General features: G+C 43.1%; 1 protein-coding gene across 7 annotated transcripts in view; it reads left to right on the forward strand.

The window, feature by feature from the left end:
* The window catches only part of GGPS1 (geranylgeranyl diphosphate synthase 1), a 58,948-nt gene that overhangs the window by 19,818 nt on the left and 14,273 nt on the right, over positions 1-24,857 (forward strand). Inside the window, exon 3 of one of the 7 annotated variants that reach the window (XM_074948870.1) lies at positions 17,380-17,645. The exons of 3 other annotated variants lie outside the window; for them this stretch is intronic. The gene's annotated coding sequence lies outside the window, so the exon portion shown is untranslated. Of the gene's footprint in view, positions 1-17,379; positions 17,646-19,614; positions 19,678-21,927; positions 22,446-23,995; positions 24,295-24,857 lie in introns of those variants that run through there. 3 more of the 7 variants (XM_074948871.1, XM_074948874.1, XM_074948873.1) reach the window with 3 other exon arrangements.

The raw sequence follows: 24,857 nt of genomic DNA on the forward strand, positions 1-24,857 counted from the left end.
TTTTTTTTTTCAGTTGCTGAAGCCATTACAAATAAACACAGATTTTTCTACCGCAGTGGAGATTGGAAAAAAATCTGCATGGGAAGCAGGAAGCTGTATTTGGTATTTTGTGACATTCAATCCGTGAACATGAACCAAGCTGCTCTTTTGAAACTGCTTACACTCGTTCTTATCCTCAAATAAAATATAAGATCTTAAGTGTGTTTGCTTTGGGCCATCAGATACAACTTGCACAATATCACTTGGTCCTGGTGGAATCTTATTCCCTGGGATTTACCTTGTTATCAGCTGGGTTCCGTTTCAGCTTCTGTTCACCATGTTACCCAATCGTTTCCTTCCACATTGTCTTCATCTGGTGGTGAATCTGATGCTGAACGTTCTACTTCCGATTCTTTTAAGGTACAACCTATGTCTCCACTATTGCGGTAAGTCAACCTACGCTATGTGAATAACATAGCTGGAGTTGACGTACCTTAGGTCGAGTTACCGCGGGGTCTACGCTATGCGGGGTCGATGGGAGAAAATCTCCCGTTGATTTACCTTACTCTTCTCGTTGGGGTTAGAGTACAGGGGTCAACTGAAAAGCAATCTGCTGTCGATTTGGCGGGTCTTCACTAGACCCGCTAAATCCACCAGTGGATTGATTTCAGAGAGTTGATCCCAGCTGTAGTGTAGACAGACATAGCCTAAGGTACAAAGTTTAGAGGTTATGTTGATAGAGTGCTCTCTGTTGGCTTTTCCAAAGTTAGGCCTATTTCTGAAGTTCAAGGTGAGTCTAGGCAAATTTTAGAGTAGCTGCTTTTCTTTGAATTTTGTTTTCAGAAAAGTTCTGAAATTGTCAGTGACCGCTTGCTTTTTTTTTTTTTTTCCCAGTTGTGTACAGAAATGAGGGTCTCACAGGTGGGTCCCAGGCCCCTCTTGTTGCAGGCTACTGTTTTGGGCTAGTTTGGGGGGTGGGAGGGTGTAACTGCACCTGCCCCCCTGCATGTGGACTGCCCCGGGCCTGGCCCAGTACCTAAGGGATCTGGCCAGGCTGAGAGCAGCGTGTCTCCCAGCTAACTCCTCTGACTTCTGTTTGCTGGGATGGGGAGAGGAAGACAAGGTATCTGTCTGTGAATTGCAGTGTCATAGCCTTCAGAGATATTCCCCAGCCAAGCAGGGACAAAGGAATGGTCATCCGTTAAATATCACTTCAGATGGTGTGTCCTGTAGGCTGTGCATTTCAGCAGCAGTCTTCTGTTCTGAAATAAGAAAGTACCTGTTTGTATTTCACTAATCACTTCCACAGTCACGCCTCATATACCACAGCAGCAGAGGCGGTTTGTTCCCTTACTATTCTATTTCTTCAGGCAGAAGGGGTAGAAAATATTTTTGGGTGAGAGGGAGGTGCCAGCTACCCCTTGGCATCATCATTGGCTTCCAGGCTACAAAGTAAATGTAACATACTGAAGAGTCAAGCAATGTAGCAAAAATGGCTCAGAAGTTTCACAACCTGCAGTAAGGTTCCTAAAAGCAGTATGTTGATGGTGTATTTAACCTCACTTAATGCAATTCCTGGCTTTGATAAGAAGTGTAGGCTGGAGATGCCTACTTACAAAAATATTGCAAAAGAAGCAGACTGTAATTTACCTGTGCTGCAGTTTTGGAACTCCGCAGAATCCCCCATCTTGCAAGGCTAGCTAAGGGCTGTCTGACAATTCCAACAAACTGTGGATGCAGAGAGAGCAGTGTCTAAACGCGAGCAGGTGTTTTCAGTACAGAGACAGGGAATGAAGAAAGACAGTTGCTGGGTGCTCTATGCTGACATTCAATCAAAGACATTTGAAACCAGAACTGTTTTTCACATGTTTTTGTTAACTTAAGGCTGTGGCTCTCAAGTTTGAGGCTACCAATTGAGCTCTCTACCCTACAAAGCAATCTCCAGATGCCTGTATCTACCAATCAGAGAGTTGAGCCCTGAGCGTAGTTAGTTGCTGTAAAGTGTCAATCAGTAAATTCTGTCAAGTTTACATGACTTTTCTTTATTTTACCAAAATAAGCTGCTAATTGCATCTGGAAGGGGGATGCACTCTGTACAGTGACCCCTCCCCAAGCATCTGCAGAGTCTTGCTTCTCCCAAGCCGGCCAGGACTAGCAGCAAGGAGCCCCTGGCTGGGGTACTTCCAACAGCACGGAAGAGATCACACCCACCTCCACCTCCAGGAACCTCCTGCGGCTGCAGGAAGCTCTGCAGTTGCTGCCTTTCAGAGCCCAGAAGTGAGGGTGGCAATCCTATGGTGCGCGCGCTCTCTCACATACCCACCCTGCAAAATGTTTGTGACCCCCGCCACCCGCTCCCCCCACACTCCTCTGTATTTGGGTCAGGACCCTCCCCCCCCCCCCTCCACACTGTGAAATTTCAAATTTAAAATCTGAAAACATGAAATTTTACCAATTTTCAAATCCTAAGACTGTGAAATCAACCATAATGGTCCGTAAATTTGGTAGGGCCCTACCCATGGCTATCAATAACAGTTCTGCCAGCACCATCAGCACTTCCTGTAGCAGAAGGCACAGGCAGGGACTCCCCTACCAAACCATCACCACTGGCAGAGTCCCCTCCAATCAGCAAGGAGGGCCAGGGCAAGAACAAGCTCTACCCAGAAATCTGCAATGGCTGCTGCTACCACATCTCCCACCCACCTCAACCCCATTGTCCCTTTTACCAGCTATGGGAGCATCTGCCGTTCACCCCCAGGCATGTACCTAGGTGACTACTGTCCCTTTGCCATCCATTGTTCCTCCATTCACCGCTACCACTACTATGGCTCCACCACCACCTCCATCTCGAGCAGTCCACAAAGTTGTGGAGAGCGGCATTTTGGGTGGGGGCCTCTTTGTTCCTCTCGAGTCCTTAGAGGATCTGGCTGTAAGGGTGGCCCTCAGCTCTGTCCTGTCCTGCCTCCTCAGTGCTACCTTTTTAGCTTCCTCTTGCATCCCTGGGAAAACACCTCTCCCAGGACTCCCCTTCCCCCGGGTTGCAAGGATCCCATCCTCTGTTGCGTGCCTTTGTTCCACTGGCAAGTAATCCTCCCAGGTGCTACTGGTAGTGAGTGGCAGTGGGAATCTGGAGGGGTCTTTTGTAATACTCTATCAGGGCTTCCTCTACTGGATTCATTCACTGCTTTTTTTTTTTCCTGCCAGGCTTTGGGGCGTATCTGGAGGTAACTGTCCCTTGGCCCAGGGGTGGCCAACCTGTGGCTCTGGAGCCACATGTGGCTCTTCAGAAGTTAATATGCGGCTCCTTGTATAGGTGCTGACTCTGGGACTGGAGCTACAGGTGCCAACTTTCCAATGTTCTGGGGGGTGCTCACTGCTCAACCCCTGGCTCTGCCACAGGTCCTACCCCCCACTCTATTCCTTCCTGCCCCCTCCCCTGAGCATGCAGTGCCCTCGCTGTCCCCTCCCCGCCTCCTGCACGCGGTGAAACAGCTGATAGGGAGGAAGCAGCGCCGATTGGCAGGGCTGCCGATGGGTGGGAGGTGCTGGGAGCGGGTCGGGGGGAGTTGATTTGGAGGGCAGGGGGCTGCTGACATACTACTGTGGCTCTTTGGCAATGTACATTGGTAAATTCTGGCTTCTTCTCAGGCTCAGGTTGGCCACCCCTGCCTTGGCCTGACAAAGGATGCTGGGCACCCCTAACACCCAGGAGGGTGCTGGCCCTTCCACCACCAGTGACCCTAACTGCTTGGTTCCCCCTCCTCCTATGTCTCTGACAAATCCAATTTAGGCACTGGGCAGAGTGGATAAAAATCAATGCTTTTTTTTAAAAAATCAAAACTGGATTTTTTTTTTTGAGGAAAACTTATCTAAAGATAGTTTTAATTAAGATATGTTGTAGCTCAAAGATATCTCATCATGGAATAGGGATTATAAATTCTAATTCTGTCATATGAGAATATATTCATGTAATGCTCAAGAAAAAATTTGTAAATGAGTTCCAATAGCTTATGGATTAGGGACCCAATTTTATGGGGTTCCAGTGGCTTCTGTATTGATTATTTAGGTTAATCTTTCTATCTACCCAATGGGACTCAATGCTCAGTCTAGAAGATACCATCAAAGATGCTTAGTTTTGCAGTTCTCAAATTCTGGTTTTGTCTCAAGAGATAATATGCTTAACAGCAAAAATGTTTTAAAATAAATATATATAGAGGTGAGAAATAACAGACCTCAACCCTATTGTCCCTCTGCAAATTTGTGTACACAGAGTCAATCTCTTACCTTTCTCTAAAAGTGCAAACTTTTCAAAAAGTTCAGTGAATAGAAGATTTGGACAAATAGGAGACAAATCTGGACAAAGAGGAGAAGTCTGGAGATAAATGTGAGAAGGGATGGACAGGCAGTAGAAACGAATATGAAACTGTTTGAGAAGCATATTCCAGAAGTCTTGTGGTCTTTCAGTGTACCTTCATTGATTTGGGATCTACCATACCATTCTCTCACTCAAAGGGAAAACCTATAATGGTAGCAGGCTGTAAGAGAGACCCAATCTGGGAATATTTTAATGAAGTTCCTCTACCTGTGGGTAAGACCGGCATGCGTGCAAAATGCAAACAGTGCAACAAAGAAATGCAAGCCCTAGTTGTCCGAATGAAACAACATTATGAGAAGTGTTCCTTCTCAGGAGAAAACTGCTTTGAAGATGATGAAAGGAACATGTCTGAACATGCAGGATCTTCAGGTTGGTAAACTACTTTTTTTTTGTTTGTTTGTTTCATACTTCTTTCTTAAGGACTGCCTGTCTTCCTTCTTGGCCATTCTTGAATTCTCATGTTTGAGCAAAAAATACAGTTGTTACTCTATGGTACTATCATTTTAAATGCAGTTGTGATAAAAAATAGCTGAAATAAGCAGATCTTCCTTTTACAATTTCACCTCTAAAGTAGCACTGAGTGTCGGTGAACGCAATGAATAATACTAAATGAGCAGTATGGTGGTAATTAAATAACTGTATTGACTTATTTTGTTTAGGAGAATCCATAGTCAACATACAGGATTCTGAAGACTATCAACCTTCAAGATCACCATCATTTTCTACAGTTTCAGAGTTATCTGCCAGTGAGAGTGTTTCAGTCACATCATGTATGTCAGATAGCCACAGTATGACACCTGTAGCAAAAAGAGGAAAAAAAAACTCCATCCAAAAAAAACCAACCATAGATAAGTTTGTGATAAGAACCAGCAGATTACAAAAAGAGGTGATTGATTGATTGGAAAAATTGCCGGTTTGTTTATGCAAAAAGCTGTCCTTTCCGTATGATTGAGAACGCACACTTCATTAACATGGTTCAGTCATTAAGACCAGGATACAGTCCACCCAGCAGAGCAGGTGTCACAGGCAAATTGCTGGATAAAGTGTGTGAAAGAGAAACTGAGCAGTTTGCAAAAGGTCTAGAGGGTGAAATTGTTAACCTGAGTCTTGATGGGTGGAGCATTGTCCACAATAATCCTGTTGTATGTGCTTGTGTAACAGAAGGGAATGTCTTCCTTACAGAAACAATTGATACATCAGGAAATGCGCACGCAGCAGAATACTTATAAAAAGTAGCAGTAAAAGCTATAACAAACTTGGGGGGGAAAAAATTCAAATGTCTGGTATGCAGGTTGGTCACAGACAATGCTGCAAATGTATCAAAGATGAGAAGAAATTTAGGAGAGTCCCAGGCTACTCTCACTGCAGTGCTCATTTGATGCACCTCCTAGCCAAAGACTTCAGTGTTCCAGAAATAAAGGCTAATGTTGTTGAAATTGCAAAATACTTCTGTAACAACCACTTTGCAGCAGTTAGCTAACTGTCCCACAAGACATGCGATGGAACTCCGTAGTGGACTGTTTTGAGCACTATATCAAGAACTGGCCTAATCTGATGACAGTTTGGCTGTGACAGTGCCTTCTCTTTTTACACGATTTTGTTCACAAAGGTCTCAACGTTGGGCTTAAGAGAAATGTTGAACACCTGCTGGGTACCCTGAAGCCTACTTCTGTAGCCCTGAAGAAAATGCAGGGAAGTAGCTGTTTTATTGCTGATGCTGTTGAAATTTGAAAGGAATTGAGTGAGTTCTTAAAAAGAGAAATATGCAATGACAGAGTTCAATTACAAGCATTTTAAAAAAACGACTGGGACAAGCACTATCTCCAGCTCATTTTCTTGCAAATATTCTCAATACTCAGTACCATGGTCAAACCTTAACTGCTGAAGAAGAGGAGTTGGCTATGACATGGACATCCAGCAGTCCATCCATCCAACTATAATAAACTTTAGAGCTAAGGCTGAACCATTCAAGAAATACGTTTCTTTTAAAGAAAGTCACACCAGTGAACTGGTGGAAGTCACTTAAGCACTTGGATTCAGAGACTGTTGAAGTGGTGGTCTCCCTTTTTAACGCTGTTTCTGCTGGCGTAGAAAGAATATTTTCTTCCTTTTGGACGAATTCATTCCAAATTGAGAAATTGTTTAGGTCCTGAAAAAGCAGGAAAGCTTGTTTTTCTTTTCCAGATTATGAACAAACAGGAAAATGAAGGTGAAGACGACTGAATTAGCTGCAGAAGCCAATATTTTAAGTTTCTCATGTTGACCTGGCTGACATTGTCTGTCTGTGTGTCTGTCTGTCTGTCTATTTTAATTCTTGGGTTTAAAAAAAAAAAAATCATTAACTACTTTAGTTAAAAACAATTTTAACAAAAACAGCCCTGATTTTAAAGTACTTTAATGTTTAACAAAATTCAAAAATTCATATGCTTGTTTTGTTAAAATATTTATTATGTTTGCTGTTGAAGGAAAAAATCCAGAATACATAACGTTGTTTTAGTTGAATAAAACAATTTTAAATATCTGTCTGGTGGTGATCTCCTCTTAATACAGCATAGCAAGAAAATCCTCTAAATATTAATGATTAAGCTGTTGAATTGGAGATTGTTCACCTCCCAATGACTTCATAAATATCTGCTTCAGTTAGCTTTGGTAAATGAAATAACCAAACAATCATTCATTTTCTGATATAGCTGTAAAACTAATCTGAAAAGCTTTCAAAATAAATCATTTTAAAAGTGTATAGTGTGTACCTTCTAAAAATGAAACCTACATCTATCTCTGAGTCGTGAAGAATATGTATTAAGGTTATAACAACCAACAAGAATGCACTTCTTTGTAGAAATCCATGATTAAATTGAGTCTTCCTGACTAGTGATTTAAATCACAATTTAAGTTTGATTTAAATCAAATCCACCCTGGCACTGGGGTAGTTGCATCCAACTGAGCTGACAGACCACTCAGCTGTTAAATCAGGTGGGGTACTCAGAAGGTTGGGTTGAAGCAATGTCAGGGAGCCAGCCCATCTTGAGGGGAGACTGCCTTTTCCCGTCTTCCTATCCCTCATTTCTCTGGTCCCCATCTGATCACCCTTGCCTTGTGAGCCCACTCTCCAAACAGCAATGAGGATTGGATACTGGTGATGGGGAATGGAGGCAAGTGTGGCGAATGCGAGTCACAGGCCTAGCAACTCCCTCTGTTGTTAAAAGGGGGAGGAGGGACTGCTGTTCCTACTTCCACACTCCAGGAGAAGGTCCAGCAGCTGGAGCTGGCCAAGGAGACTCTGGTAGCAAAGCAGGACAGTGCTTACCCATCCTCTGGAGTCTCTAATTGAGAAGGCCTCAGAGAACCCACTCATGCAACACACACACTTTAATCATCTGTTTCCCACTCCCTGCTGGACCACATTTACATTTCCCGTTTTAACATCTTGTGGGCCCACTCCTCCAGCGTGCCTCTGGCCCCCTTCTTGGACCAACCTTTGGTGTCCATGATTGTTTCTCTGTTGCCTGAGCAGTCTGATCTTTCCTACTGGCATTTTAACAGCCTCAGTTGAGGGGGTTGGACCTTAGTTGTGGATAGGCTTAGGCCTGCCTGTTCCAGTTGCCACAACAGATACACACCTGACTTCCTCGAATGAGGTAGGGGTCCTACAGACAAGAGCCTCCTGTGCTACACCACCATGATTCGTCTCCAAAGCAGATCCATTCTGAGCACTGAATGAGGCAAGGGTTTGGAATGTATGCAGTTAGACTGTATTCTTATGCATAAAGGGGCCAAATTAAGGTTGCACAGGCAACCTTAATTCTGGCATGTGTTTGACTTTGCAATTTTAATATTATTTACATGCACAGAATGACACTAAATTTTATGTAAAGAAGGCTTGGATGTTTCGCTATGGACTTGTGTGCTTTTTCTGAGACCTTCAGTCTATATCTGTCTTCAATTGAGAGTGATGATAAATTCTTAGACATCTTTTCTCAATCATAAGGTGGTTTCACTTGCATGGTTTCTCTCATCTTTTTTTGGTGGGTGTGGGAAAGGAGGAGACATGATGGGCAAGACCTGAGCCACTTCTAATTTAAAAACATGAGGCTTCGTATCATAAATCAAAAAAGGCGCACACCCATTTTATTTCCCATGCGGGTACTCTTATCCCTTTCTTTGAAGTCTGCTTCTTTACCCCCGGGCCACAAATCTGAACTCTCCAGCTCTCTAGCAGTGTATGCTTAGCCTAGGAGCTTTTAACTTTCTTTTGGAACTAAGTTGGAAGTTGTGTAGATGGTGCCAAATTAGTTACCATTGTTTAAGAAAGAAATGGTGAAAATTGTATTGTCAACAGGGAGTTCTTGCTAAGCATGACAGTGTGGAAGCTGCAAATTTGGGAGAAAACTACATGTTACCCCGCCTCCAACTGCTCTTTCTTGGTATGAAAGTTACCTAGGGTTGTCACCATGTTCACTATGTTCTTGTTTGCAGTGAGCCATACCTGAAAAATCTTGCATTAGGTCCTCTCCACTGGGACGAGCCACAGTAGAAGCACTAGACTATTGGTCCTAGTGCTGTTGGTCACCTCTTCTGGAGTGTGTATTTTTTCACCAGTATTAATGGCCAGTTCACACTAGTCTTCTGCTCCTTATTACCAGTAGAGTTAGGTGATTTTTCAGAAAAAGCTTAGTGGACGCAGCCAGCAGGATGTGTTGACTTTGAAATTGCATTCTGTAGAGGACTGGGGCCTAGGAAATCTGGCCTAGCAGTTACAGCTCAGCCAGGATCCGCACATCAGGGATGGTAGTCGGTGAGCAGGGGTCGGAGGAATTGCTAGAGCTGGGTTCAGTAAGCCAGGGTCAGAGTCATATGCCAATTAGAGGTAGTACCAGGATGGAGTCAGGAGGCAAGAGTCAGGTTCATAGTCAAGCTGGGGTCAGAGAGGGGGATGAGGTGAGGTCTGAAGTTGCAACAGGCCAAAAGTCTGTGTGGTTGCCCAGACAACTTCCTTGGGCACCCTCCAAGATTAAATAGGGCACTTGGCCACTCAGATCTGCAGGGTACTGTCGCTCCTGGGTTCCTTGCATGGTACTTCCTGTGGCACCTGTGATCCATAGTGCTCCCTGGCTGTGGCTCCACATGACCTCACAATGGAACATCGGCAGTCCCAGGTTATAGTCCACACATCCTTACACTTTCACTTCCCTCTGTAGCCCAGAGGGTTTTTTGGTGTAATGTGTTTTTAAATACTAATATTGGAAGGAGTTTGGTTTACCTGTGAAAACCTGTTTGTTTTTGAGGGAGAGGGTTGACCGTTAGTTGACTCTCAGAACTATAGAGTCATAATAATGCATTGAAAATGTGATGTGATAAGTACTACAATATTAAATAATGTTAAGACAGTGTGGAAAACAGGCCTGTTACCTTTATACTGTCTGCTAAAATCTCTGTTCCGTAGTATGTTGAGGGGAGAAAAGGTACCATAAATAACTTTTAGAACTCTTAAGACATGAGAGGGAGTGAACTGTTAATATAAGCTTCTGGTGGTGTTTGGTGCTCTGCCTGTGGCTTTGTCTCCATCACAATGCATTTATTAAATCAAAAAGATACTCTGGTGTTTTAATACTATAATAAACCTGGCATAACACAGAACTAGGATTAAGACACATGGATCTAAGTCTTAAAAATTATTTCACCATCTGTTAAACCTGTAACATTGCAGAGCAATAGTCAGCATGTTAGTTTAACTCTTACTTTTATAAGTAAAGAATGCTTTGGTTTAGGCCCTAAATTTCAAAATTAGATTTCTTATTTTCCAACCGATAATCTACTGTAAGACTAACTGGATATTTATCATTAAATTTTCCCTTTTTCTTGTGCGCGCACACATGCACCGCCACCCTCCTCCCCCGGATGTCATTATTCATTTCTTCATACCATGGTAATGGAGTCGTTCATCTAATTGGTCAGAAATAATCCTAATATAAATAAAGTTACCATAACAAACACAAGTAAACTTTATGCAGATGGTGTTACGGTATTAATGCTACTAGAATTTCAAGAAGAAATCTTAAGGTTTGGCAAAACATCAGGATATTAAAAAAACTGGCAAATCAGAGCTCCTAGACATAAGTGTGCTCTCTGATCTATGGAAAGATATGAAAGATAATTCCAAATACAAATTGGTAACTACTTCAGTAAGATACCTGGGAATACACATTCCTAAAAGCTAGCAAGACATAATAATTATGCTCCATTGATTCCAGAGTATCAAAACATATCTGGAAAATTGGTCAAAATACAAAATTCCATAGCTATGCAAAATTGCATCAGTTAAGATGAGTATCTTACCCTAAATTAACATCCTTTTCGAAACACTTCTGGTATTTAGTTCTGTGCAATTCCTGATTAAACTAAATTGAGGAAATAAGAAATCCAGGGTTAAGCAGTCTAGTTTAGAAACCATGGCAAAAACTGTTCACTCTATCAAACTTTAAGCACCATTTATAAAGCTAGTCAAATTAGAAACCTAATGTACTGGCTAATGCCAAACCCTAATAAGCAGCAGGTAGACACAGAATGATTTCATTTTGAGAAATCAAATTCACCTGATTCCCTGGCTAAATAAATCTTATAGGTCAAAATCAATGTTTAATCACCCTTTTATGAAAGCAATAGTAGAAACTTGGGATAATTTATTTAGAGAGCTAAGCCACTGCTCATAGTAGATAATACGGAATTTAACCCCAGTAAAAGCCTGGGAAGTTTTGATGTTTAGGAATTTATAGGTATATCAACTTGGCCAGCTGTTTTGAAACCACACATTTTGATTGCTTGAGGGTACACAACTTGCCAGAAGACACCAAAATTCCAATATATCAATACCAATAATTGAGAAATTTGCATACCCACCCGCACAAAAAGGCAAACCTAAGCAGAAAACTGATGGAATTTGAAAAACTATTCACTACGTCTGTGAAACACAAAGGATTATTCTCCATTCTATATAAAGTAATCTCTAGCTTAGAGGAAATAGCTATGTTAATGAAAAGATGAAAAGTTGATGTAGGCATAGACACAAACTTTTGTCTATGAAGGGAGAAACCCCTTTGACAATAGCCAAAGTTAAACTCAAAATTAAGATATTAAAATAAAGAGGTAGAAGGAGAAAAGCTTGATCTGTAGAGTTTTGATAGGAAACAAGTCACACATCTAAATGTAAGAAAAGCAGAAATTTATAGATAAACATGAGATGAGACTTCAACTGATACTATCAAGTAAAAAGAAAAGACAGGAGAAAAGCATCAACCATAATGTGATCAATGTCACTAGGCTTGAGGAAAGCGACTAGTAGCAGGACTTGTTAATACAGCTTTAAGGATTTCCATATGCCAACTTAGTTACGTATTTGTATATAATACTAAGTTTAGATTGCTGTTATAAAAGAATGGAGGTGTGAATTTTTTTTAATGCTATTGCTGATTTGAACCAAATGCATGGAAAAGAATCCTATAGATGCGCCTTATCCAGCCAGACCATGACCCTGGGTAGCTGCCTCAGTTAGTGGAGAAATCTGCTTTAAAGAGTTATTTTGGAGGCTTAATTCTAAAGGACAGTGAGGAAAATTCTGTGTGGGGGTGTTATTCAGTTGTCCTCTTCAAAGTTATATGAAAGTTGCTGAAGTGCTGCAACTATCCACACATTAGCAATATATCCCATGATTTTCTAGGGAGAGGAAGATGGGGGTTGGAGGCATGAGGAGCAAGAATCAAGAAATGCCAATCAAGTTGTGCTACATCTACCCTAAAAGATGATGTGGGAAACTCTCATAGAAAATGCGAGTGAGCGGTAGCTCACGAACGCGTATGCTCAAATAAATTAGTTAGTCTCTAAGGTGCCACAAGTACTCCTTTTCTTTTTGCAAATAAAATTAGGTGGCTGGTAGTGTTCTGGTTAAAATCAGCTTGTTGCCATCAGGAATTACAGCTGTAAATGCACTGTGGTCTGCCTTGCCTTATAATAAGCTCTTTCTACTCTGAAGAGTAGACCACAATATGCCTTCAGCTAGATAATTGCTCTGGTGTCTGGCTTTTCCCAGAGTGACTGACAGAGCAGTAATAATACACAATGGTGGTTTTTTAAAAAAAAAAAAAAAAAAAAAAGACTGAACACATCTGGTAAAGACTTTAAAATCTAAAACTACACTCCTTTTCCTTTCACTCTCCCCCAGATAAATTCCCAGTGCCATTTAAAACATCTGTTTCAGACCTGTCAGTTTTCTATCTGTACGTTTTCCTTAAATGTCTGTCTTTTCTCCTCTATTTGATTGTCCAGGCAGGTGGCAAGGAAGGTAGTGGCATGCTGTTGTGCATATACTCGTTATATTAGTATGGCCTTTCAGAGGCTTTTCGTTCCTTGCCTTTATGCTATAGCTGTCAGCATTTTTCAAAAACAGGGAAATGGAGCAAGTACACAAACTAAACTACACCGGTATCCCTGACTTTACTGACTCCTTAGAACAGCAAGATGGAGAAATGCGATAGTGTTTCTTCAAAAAGTGGGTCACAGGAAATCTGTGAAAATAAAGGGAAAGATTAATGCTTTTCTGTACAGATAGTGTTCTTTCTCCTTGAATACAATGTCTAGACAGCCTTACTGTTTAGGGTAGACTAGTCTTAACAATTCAAATACTTGTCTAGGACAAGTGACTAAAATATGCTAAATCCTTCATATAATGTCGTGGTCCATCTAGATTTCATACTAACACAGAGCTGTATACTTCATGGTTAAATCAGTTATTAAACGTTTAATGTTCTGTAAGCTTTATTTTTAGGAAACCTGCTATAACAGCAGAAATAGCTGTCTAATGTGTTAAAACCAACTGTTCTCTCCATAGGCATGTAATTCACTAAGGCAGAAGCCAAGTAAACAGTTTGCTATGGGTTTGGTATAGTAGGTGTCTTACAACATTGCAGTAAAATTACTCAAGTGCAGTATTACCTTTGAATAGTCCTCCCCATAGAAGTATTGAAATACTTATTAATACTTCACCAGCAGACAACACTGTTCACTAAATGTACACAGTTGTGGGATATATTCAGTATCTTGAAACTGCAGGCTTGGTGCTGCTTTTTTTCCCCAGTTTGATGTGCTCCAAGAAAATCTCCTAGAAAATTAAAGCACCTTGTTGGAGAATTCTTAGCTCATTTATCAGGAAATGTGAAAACTTACAGCACATAGCTGAAATGTGCTTGCTTGTCCCATTTGTTGAGCGTCTGGTACAGATAAGTTTGTTATAACTCAAGTCCTCTTAATGTGACTGAGGACCAATTTGAAAATTGTATTTGCACTTCATAGAATACCAGGGTTGGAAGGGACCTCAGGAGGTCATCTAGTCCAACCCCCTGTTCAAAGCAGGACCAATCCCCAACTAAATCATCCTTAAGTGTGTACCTACTACTGTTACAGTGAACACAGAAATAGCTTATAACGAGGTAGAAGGTGAGACTTTTTTTTTTTTAATTTGTGCACTGTTTCATTGTCTTGTTTCTAGTCAATTGCACTTCGTCTTATGCATTAGCATGATGACTTTATTCTTAATCATAATATCAATCATAAGACATCTGTGTACCCTGGCGATTTTAATAGCCACGACATAGCATGGGGCTATTCAACAGATTAGTGCTGCAGGTGAACAGCTCACTGAGCTGTTCAGTGCAAAGCAAAAGGGTACCTTCCATTCAGCCTGAAGAAGGAAAAAAGAATAGACACTTGACTTACGTTTTGTGTCCATTGACTCCAGCAGATTACCACTTACTGCCTTTCAGACTGTCCTGGACAACTTCCTGCACAGTCAGCACTGGCCAGTAGTGGTGGTATACATTGTCTTCAAACTCTTGTCACTACCAGCATCTCAAACATCAGTAGCATACCAAAAAATTCTAAAAACTTTGACTCTTTCACAAAGCTGCTTATTGAAGCCTCAAAGAAGAATATCACCCTTGGTTACAGGAACTTCTTTATGCCATGATGGAGTTGAGAGAGTAAAACACTCCTAAGGGAGTATGAAGCTACTGGTGACCTGGACTTAGCCACTGCTCTCCTGGAGTTGACGATGGAGTCTACAACAGTGGTACCCAACTTTATTACACAAGAGGGCCACATAAACCTAAGCACAACCTTGTGTGGGCCAAACAGCTTCTATATATTTTAATAAGCTTTAAAGTTGCCTGTACTGATTTATAGTTATCTTACTTCGTGTGTATTTAGATAAACAATACTGTACGTAGCTTGTTTCTATTTTCACACCTGTGTAAACTAAAATGTTCTAAACATGACACAATGCTAATAAATCTCCCTTTAGTATATTGTGTTGAAGCAGGCTGCAGGCCTTCTGAAATGCTCTGGCGGGCTGTAGATTGGGCACCCAGGTCTACAAGATGACGACAATGGACAGCAACAGTGGAGGCCACAAACTTAATGCACTCAAGCTGGAAAGCATGGACCCTTCTGTGGTACCTAGGTGAAGTTGTGCGCATACCACATGTCACTGTTAGCAGCATTGCCAGCCACCTACCAAAAAATTCCAAAATTTTTGTAAGCTGACAAAACAAAAAGAGGCAAAAACACCTCTTACGGAATTCTGCCCACAAAGTGCCCCTTCATCAAGTCTGTCAGTCCTTTACAAGAACTGAGATTGATGCTGGCATTGACAGATGGCACAGTTGATGGCAGCGCTACTTATTGTAGTCATCGCCGCCAGCAAACTCCCAACCACTTTGTGACAATCTTAGGACTGGAAGGGACCTCGAGAGGTTATCTAATAGAGTCCCCTGCACTCATGGCAGGACTAAACATTATCTAGACCATCCCTGACAGGTGTTTGTCTAACCTGATCTTAAAAATCTCTAGTGATGGAGATTGCACAGCCTCCCTAGGCAATTTGTTCCAGTGGTTAACTACCCTCACAGTACATTTTTCCTAATGTCCAGCCTGAACCACCCTTGCTGCAATTTAAGCCCCCTTGCTTCTTGTCCTATCCTTAGAGGTTAACAAGAACTATTTATCTCCTCCTCTTTTGTAACAACCTTTTATGTACTTGAAAACTGTTATGTCCCCTCTTTTCTTCTCCAGACTAAACAAACCAACTTTTTTCAGACTTCCCTCATACGTCATGTTTTCTAGACTTCTAATCATTTTTGTTGCTCTTCTCTGGACTTTCTCCAGTTTGTCCAAATCTTTCCTGAAAGGTAGCCTTCAGAACTAAACACACTACTCCTGTTGAGGCCTACTCAGCGTGGAGTAGAGCAGAAGAATTATTTCTCGTGTCTTGCTTACAACATTCCTGCTAATACATCCTAACGTGATTGCTTTTTTTTTTTTTTTTGCACTTATTACACTGACTCATATTTAGCTTGATCCACTATGAACCCCAGATCCCTTACTGCAGTACTCCTTCCTAGGCAGTCCTTTCCCATTTTGTATGTATGCAACTGATTGTTCCTTCCTAAGTGGTGTACGTTGCATTTGTCTTTATTGAATTTCATCATGTTTGCTTCAGCGTGGTATCGTCCATAAATTTTTATATGTACTCTCTCTATGCCGTTATCTAAATCATTGATGAAGATATTGAAAAGAGCCATGTGCGACCCTACTCAGTATGCCCTTCCAGCTTGACTCTGAACTACTGATCGCTACTCTCTGGGAATGGTTTTCCAACTAGCTGTGCACCCACCTTCCAGTAGCTCCATCTTAGTTGTATTTCCCTAGTGTGTTTTGAGGTCATGTGAGATAGTATCAAAAGCCTTTACTAAAGTCAAGATGTGCCACATCTACTGCTTCCCCATCCACAAGGCTTGTTAACCTGTCAAAGAAAGCTATTGGGTTGTTTTGACCTTTTTTCCTTAACAAATCCATGCTGACTGTTATCACTTTATCTTCTAGGTGTTTGCAAATTGCTTAATTATTTGCTCCATTACTTTTCTGGGTCCTGAAGTTAAACTGACTGGGGTCTGTAATTCCCCAGTTGTCCTTATTTCTCTTTTTATAGATTGGTAGTATATTTGCTCTTTTCCAGTCCTCTGGAATCTCTCCTGTCTTCCCTGACTTTTCAAAGATAATCACTAATGGTCATATCTCCTCAATCAGCTCCTTAAGTACTTTAGGATGTATTTAATCAGGCCCTGGTGACTTGAAGACATCTAACTTGTAACTTAAAGTAATTTTTAACTTATTTCCATATTTTAGACTCTGAGTCTGCTTCATTTTCACTGGCATTCACTATCAGATGTCCAGGCACTACTAACCTTTTGGTGAAAACTGAAACGAAGTCATTTAGTATTTTGATATTTCCACACTTTCTGTAACTGTGTTCTCCCCCTCATTGAGTAATGGGCCTGCTCTGCCCTCGGTCTTGCTCTTCCTTCTATGCATTTGTAGAATGTTTTCTTGTTACCCTTTATGTCTCTAGCTAGTTTAATCTCTTTTTGTACCTCAGCCTTCCTAATTTTGTCACTACACGCGTATTTGTTTATATTCATCGTTTGTAATTTGACCTAGTTTCCACTTCTTGTGGGACTTTTTTTGAGTTTCAGATCATTGAAAATCTCCTGGTTAAGCCAGGGTGGTCTCTTGCCATACTTCCTATGCATTAGGATAGTTTGCTCTTGTGCTTTTAATAATGTCTCTTTGAAAAACTATCAACTCTCTTGAACGGTTTTCCCCCTTAGACTTGCTTTCAATGGGATCTTACTTACCAAATCCCTGAGCCTGCCTTTTTGAAATCCATTGTCTTTACTGGGCTCTTTCCCTCCTACCATCCTTTAGAATCATGAACTCTACCATTTTATGATCACTTACACCCTAGCTGCCTTCCACTTTGGGGTTCAAATTCTCAACTAGTTCCTCCCTGTTTGGTCAAAAACAAATCTAGTACAGCCTCTCCCCTAGTAGCTTTCTCCACCTTCTAAAATAAATTGTTTCCAATCCATTCCAAGAACCTGTTGGATAATCTGTGTCCTGCTGTGTTGTTTTCCCAACAGATATCTGGGATTAAAGTCCTCCATCACCACCAAGGTCATCGCCATTTTAAAACCTGGTGTGACTGGACTCCACGGGAGCGCTGCTGAGGTCACTCAATTAGGGTGAACTGCAAAGAATGGGGCAGATAATCCCCAAAGCTGGTGGATATTTTCTATACTTACATTTACCAAGCCAGCCCAAAACAGCTTCTTTATTACCTCAGTGGTTGCCCAGAAGCCAACAACACAGTTCCCTTGAAGTAACCCAGCCTCAGGCCTCCATCCAGGTACCCAAGTCAAATACGATTATTTCTGAGACTCGCTTATTTCATCATATAAAAGCAAAGGTTCTACCAATCCCAAAGGATTGGACACATTACCTCCCAGGTTAATGAATATTCCAGATATTATCCAAATGCACGCTTACAGTCAATTATTAATGAAACTAAAATTTATTTAAAAAATAGTATACATACAGACATGAATTCAATTCCTGAGGTTCAGATTTATAGCAGAGATGGTAAGCTTTATAGATGGAAAGAGTTCTTTTTTATTTTAGTCCATATGTTATAGTCCAATGCCCAATATATTAAGGTGGACCAGTCAGCACTGGGATCTTAATCTTGTGGCTTAAGCTTCTCCTGTATTGAAGCCTCAAGCAGATCTGAGATGACAGGATCAGGACCCAGAGGTCTTTTTATATCATTTTCTAGCAGCCTGTTTACCCAGACAGTCCTAGGTAAACAGTAAGTTTTCGATGTAACCTTCTGTTTCCTGAACACCACCAGTAATTAGTTACACAAATTAACATAGGGCAATTTATTCATTAGACAGTCTATTACAAACTTCAAAGAGAGATATAGACAATGACATTATTTCACTCAAGATTAATCTAAATGTTAATATTCCCTTTTGATCTCTGAATTAATAGTGATAGTGACAGACCGGAACAGTCTGTTTATGTGGCTGTCCTCTAAGATACATGCAATTAGTATAACCTCTAATTCTTTAATACAGGTTTGCATTTCAAAGTTCTAGCCTATCTAGCCTTAATTACCATTTCTAACATGTTTCTACAGGCTGACTCTGGGTTAATTAGCCTACAGGATACTTAACCCTTTCCGGTCATGGGCTACATTCTTTATAAGAATCGTTGCAAGTATATAACAGTGGTAGAAATAATGATTTGCATGATTATCTTTTAATTACACAATGTCACACCTGGAAAGGCATTCAGTGACCCCCAAAAGCTACTGCCCTGTGTATGTTGTACAGAGGAGAGAAAATTACTGGGGGCAATCCTGGCGAGGCAGACCACGGTTCCCACAGAGTGAGCAGGTTTCAGGGCAGGGCAAAGCTGCTGTGACCAGTTGTTTGCACTGACTACACATATTGAGGCCAGCTTTCAGCAGGCACTTTAAACAAGTGCAACTTGTCATCCGCCTGTGACGCTATCTGGCATAAGGGGCTCTGCTGAAGCTATCCAACCTTGTCAGTGCAATCAGATGGTTTTGATTCATTAGGTCAGTGTTTTTGGACAGAATGTTCCATTTCCATCAGCAGTCAGGTTGGCAAAAAGGCGAATCTGTACAATGGCCTCCCAAGGGATCAGTTTATTCCCCAGCCAAGTCGTGGGTACCTGTTCAGGGAAAAAGCTTGCACGCAGACCTTGTTGATATCCAACTAAATGTGTCTGAGACTTGTAACTGGCACCCTGAAGTCCATTGTAGTGCCTTGGTTTCCAGGCCTCTCAAACATCCTTCCTCCAACCAGCCAGTGAGAGAGGAATATGTTGCATAAGTACAAGAAAGCTGTTACTAACCAAAGCTCCCGCTCCATGACAACCTGAACTTTTTCACCTGCCTCACACTCCTCTTAAGCCCCGCTGACCATTCTGAGCATCTAGAGAAGCTCTTCTGTTATCCAACTTCAACCCTGGCAGATGCAATGGGCAGGCTCTGACATAAATAACGTGCACCCTGTAGATGATCCCACCATTAAACCTCTCCTGGTGTCTTACTCATCCATTGTCTTCAGCAGAGCATCAGCCGTATAGGGACGTTACATGGATTGCGTGCACCTGCTGCACTAAAGAAGAATCAAGGATTTGCCACAGCATGAATGCGGAGACCTCCAAACTGTGAAGCAAGTGCCCCACCTTTTCATTTACAGGAGCTATAGCGTCTCCTGAAGCCCTCAAATGGATTTCAGACCTTTCTATTAACTTGTAAATGTTCCTGTTTCAATGTGAAAGATGATTACTTTTGTGAACTTCTCTGAGGGGAACTCATCTGTATGCTGTTCTCCAGGCTCTGCAGTGTGAGTACTATGGTAGCTTTTTTGCTGCTGTTTTGAAGTTTGGGACCAGAAGGACATTTACTTTCCTGGACCTCTGCACAGGATGGAGAGACAACTCCTCTCTTTGCTCCCCAGGACCCTCAACATAGATATGGGGCACTATATTTAGTGCTTTGCCCCTGTGCTCATGAACAGGTTCCAGAGATAGTTTCGGGGAGAGCAAGCCCCCCTGAAAGGTAGATTATCTTGAGTAAGATCCCTACCACAGGACAGGTCCAGAAGCCAAGAGACTGTGGATTTGGAGGAGAAAGTAGAAGCCAAACCCCGCACTGGTCTCCCCCAGCAGAGGAGAGGCAGTGTTGGGACTGGAAGGGACCACACTCATAAGAGGAATCGGAAGGAGCAGGGGACAGGAGGTAATGGGGGTCCTAGTCTCTTGAGGAAACAGGACAGTGGGAGCATCTAGGCTGAGACCAGGAAGCAGGGTTGCTTATCCTGTTCCCATAAAGAAACCTGGACCATGTGAGTTGAGTTTGGAAGAGGCATGCTAGTAAGGATCCTCAGCCCAACTCCCTCCACAAAATCTGTGGCCTGGAGCAGATAGGCTGAGAAGACAGCAGAGATTACCCTCTGCCTGCTGGGAAGACCACTGAGAGTGCCCCCTGCCAGCACAGGCTAGTCTAGGAGGGCTGGTGGGCACAAGGACTTTGTCATACCCAACATCTACCCACCTTCCATGGGAATAAAAGAGCCAAGAGCTGCTAGGTCTTTAAAGAAAGGGGTGGCTGACCTTTGCCTCCTGGGAGTGCATGCACAGCAAGGGGCTTTGACCCTCTCGTGAAAATTCCCAGTGCCCCATACTGTTCATACTCCCTGTTCTGGGTAGGTCCTTCACACAGCAATAGGAGAGACACTCTCTTTAACTTAAACAGTCAAACTTTTTAAAACACTTGCAGGATGCTCAGAGGTTGGTCATTGTCCCCAAAACTAATTGTCATGTGAAATTGATCAGTTTCAAGTTGTCCTTCCTTTAATTTTGCTCTGCAAAGAATAGGGTAAAAACAGCCTGAAACCTGATTCTGGCATGCCCAGCTTTGGGGTTTGTATAGAGCTATTTTCACAGGAACTCTTAGTAAGCACTGACTTAATATGACTTTGAAATTGTCAAGGGTCTTAAACAAACTTGTTCCTTCAGGAAGCTGAGCTCAGGATAACCTGAACTCTCTCTTTATATTAAAAGATCTCTGTTTTAGTGTTCTCACTAATTGATCTGGCAGTTACTATTAATTTTTTTTAAAAAGTATAGGCATATGCATATTAATATGCATTAAACTGATTAAAATTTTATTTTCCTACTTTCTGATAAAACAGCAGTTAGACTTATTAGCTTGGCTCCTCTAAAAGTGAAATTTGGACTCTAAATCTTCTGTCTTTCATCTTTCTGAGAAAGTGGTGATTGCTTGCTCTGTTAATTCATTCTGAGAATCAAGTATTACTATTAGGGTATGTCTACACTACGAAGTTATGTTGAATTTATAGAAGTCGGTTTTTTAGAAGGCGTTTTTATATAGTCGATTAATGCTCTAAGTGCATTAACTCGGTGGAGTGCTTCCACGGTATCGAGGCTAGCGTCGACTTCCCACAGTCTCCTCCGCCCCTTGGAATTCTGGGTTGAGATCCCAATGCCTAATGGGGCAAAAACATTGTTGCGGGTGGTTCTGGGTACATGTCGTCAGGCCCTCGCTCCCTCCCTCCCTCCGTGAAAGCAACAGCAGGCAATCATTTCGCACCTTTTTTCCTGAGTTACCTGTGCAGTCGCCATACCATGGCAAGCATGGAGCCCGCTCCGCTCACTGTCACCATACGTCTCCTGCATGCTGGCAGATGCGGTACTGCATTGCTACACAGTAGCAGCCCATTGCCTTGTGGCAGCAGACAGTGCAATAGGCCTGATAACCATTGTCGTCATGTCCGAGGTGCTCCTGGCCGCGTCTGTAAGGTTGGTCAGGAGCGCCTGCGCAGACATGGGCGCAGGGACTGAAATAGGAGTGCCTCAACCAGGTTATTCTCTTTAGTCCTTCTGGCAGTCCTACTGCAGCGTCTTCTGGCGAGCAGCCAGGAGATGAGGATGGCTAGCAGTCCTACTGCACTTTCTGCCGCCAGCCAAAGATGTAAAAGATAGATGGAGTGAATCAAAACAAGAAATATACAAAGGAAATCTGGTGTTCATTTGCTCCTCCCTCCCTCCTTGAAATTAACGGTCGACAATCGTTTTGGTGAGGTCTGTCAGGGGCACCTTGAAAAGTTTAATGGCGATTCAGTCCTGCCTGAAATACTGGGGGAGGGATAACTCAGTGGGTTGAGCATTGGCCTGCTAAACCCAGGGTTTTGAGTTCAATCCTTGAGGGGGCCGTTCTTTGAGACAGTTGTTTTTGTTTCTCCCTGATGAAAAGCCACCCCCTTTGTTGATTTTAATTCCCTATAAGCCAACCTGTAAGCCATGTCATCAGTCGCCCCTCCCTCCGTCAGAGCAACGGCAGACAATCCGCTCCTTTTTTCTGTGAAGACGCCATACCATGGCAAGCATGGAGCCTGCTCAGATCACTTTGGCAATTAGAAGCGCGTTAAACACCACATGCATTAACCAGCAGTATATGCAGCACCAGAACCTGGCAAAGCGAAACCGGGCGAGTAGGCGACGTCAGCGCAGTGACGAGAGTGATGAGGACATGGACAGACTTCTCTCAAAGCATGGGCCCTGGCAATGCGGGAATCGTGGTGCTAACAGGGTAGGTTCATGCGGTGGAATGCCAATTCTGGGCCCGGGAAACAAGCACAGACTGGTGGGACTGCATAGTGTTGCAGGTCTGGGACGATTCCCAGTGGCTGCAAGACTTTCACATGCGTAAGGGCACCTTCATGGAACTTTGTGACTTGCTTTCCCCTGCCCTGAGGCGCATGAATATCAAGATGAGAGCAGCCCTCACAGTTGAGAAGCGAGTGGCAATAGCCCTGTGGAAGCTTGCAATGCCAGACAGCTACCGGTCAGTTGGGAATCAATTTGGAGTGGGCAAATCTACTGTGGGGGCTGCTGTGATGCAAATAGCCAACGCTATCACTGAGCTGCTGATATCAAAGGTAGTGACTCTGGGAAATGTGTGGGTCATAGTGGATGGCTTTGCTGCAATGGGATTCCCTAACTGTGGTGGGGCCATAGACGGAACCCATATCCTTATCTTGGCACTGGAGCACGAGGCCAGTGAGTACATAAACCACAAGGGGTACTTTTCAATGGTGTTGCAAGCACTGGTGGATCACAAGGGACGTTTCACCAACATCAACATGGGATGGCTGGGAAAGGTACATGACGCTCGCATCTTCAGGAACTATGGTCTGTTTCAAAAGCTGCAGGAAGGGACTTCATTCCAGACCAGAAGATAACCGTTGGGGATGTTGAAATGCCTATAGTTATCCTTGGGGACCCAGCCTACCCCTTAATGCCTTGGCTCATGAAGCTGTACACAGGTAGCCTGGACAGTAGTCAGGAGCTGTTCAACTACAGGCTGAGCAAGTGCAGAATGATGGTAGAATGTGCATTTGGACCTTTAAAAGCGAGCTGGCGTAGTTTACTGACTTTTAGACCTCAGCGAAACCAATATTCCCATTGTTATTACTGCTTGCTGTGCGCTCCACAATATCTGTGAGAGTAAGGGGGAGGTGTTTATGGCGGGGTGGGAGGTTGAGGCAAATCGCCTGGCCGCTGGTTATGTGCAGCCAGACACCAGGGCGGTTAGAAGAGCACAGGAGGGCGCGGTGCACCTCAGAGAAGCTTTGAAAACCAGCTTCGTGACTGGCCAAGCTACTGTGTGAAAGTTCTGTTTGTTTCTCATTGATGAACCACCACCTCCCCCCCCCCTTGGTTCACTCTACTTCCCTGTAAGCTAACCACCCTCCCCTCCTCCCTTCGATCACCGCTTGTAGAGGCAATAGTCATTGTTGCTTCACATTCATGCATTCTTTATTAATTCATCACACAAATAGGGGGATAACTGCCAAGGTAACCCGGGAGGGGTGGTGGAGGAGGGAAGAACAAGGCCACACAGCATTTTGGAACTTATTGAATGCCAGCCTTCTGTTGCTTGGGCAATCCTCTGGGGTGGAGTAACTGGGTGGCCAGAGAGGCCCCCCGCCACTGCATTCTTGGGTGTCTGGGTGAGGAGGCTATGGAACTTGGGGAGGAGGGTGGTTGGTTACACAGGAGCTGTAGCGGTGGCCTGTGCTCCTGCTGCCTTTCCGGCAGCTCAACCATACGCTGGAGCGTATTAGTTTGATCCTCCAGCAGCCTCAGCATTGACTCCTGCCTCCTCTCATCACGCTGCCACCACCTATCAGCTTCAGCCCTCTCTTCAGCCCGCCACCTCTTCTCCTGGTAATTTTGTGCTTTCCTGCACTTTGACATTGTCTGCCTCCACGCATTAGTCTGTGCTCTGTCAGTGTGGGAGGACAGCATGAGGTCAGAGAACACTTCATCGCGAGTGCGGTTTTTTTTGCCTTCTAATCTTCGCTAGCCTCTGGGAAGGAGAAGATCCTGTGATCCTTGAAACACATGCAGCTGGTGGAGGAAAAGAAAAGGGACAGGTATTTAAAACACATTTTATAGAACAATGGGTACACTCTTTTTCACAGTAAACCTTGCTGTTAACATTACATACATAGCACGTGCTTTTGTTACAAGGTTGCATTTTGCCTCCCCCCACCATGTGGCTAACCCCTCACCCCTCCCTGTGGCTAACAGTGGGGAACATTTCTGTTCAGCGACAGGCAAACAGCCCAGCAGGAACGGGCACCTCTGAATGTCCGCTTAAGAAAAGCACCCTATTTCAACCAGGTGACCATGAATGATACCACTCTCCTGAGGATAACAGAGATAAAGAACGGATGTTGCTTGAACGGCAGCAAACATACACTGCAATGCTTTGTTCTGCAATGATTCCCGACTATGTGTTACTGGCCTGGCATGGTAAAGTGTCCTGCCATGGTGGATGGAATAAGGCTACCCTCCCCAGAAGCCTTTTGCAAAGGCTTTGGGAGTACATCTAGGAGAGCTTTACAGAGATGTCCCTGGAGGATTTCTGCTCCATCCCCAGACACGTTAACAGACTTTTCCAGTACCTGTACTAACCGTGAATGCCAAGGCAAAT

This window comes from Natator depressus, chromosome 3 (assembly GCF_965152275.1).
Source record: "Natator depressus isolate rNatDep1 chromosome 3, rNatDep2.hap1, whole genome shotgun sequence".
Classification (NCBI taxonomy): domain Eukaryota; kingdom Metazoa; phylum Chordata; order Testudines; family Cheloniidae; genus Natator; species Natator depressus.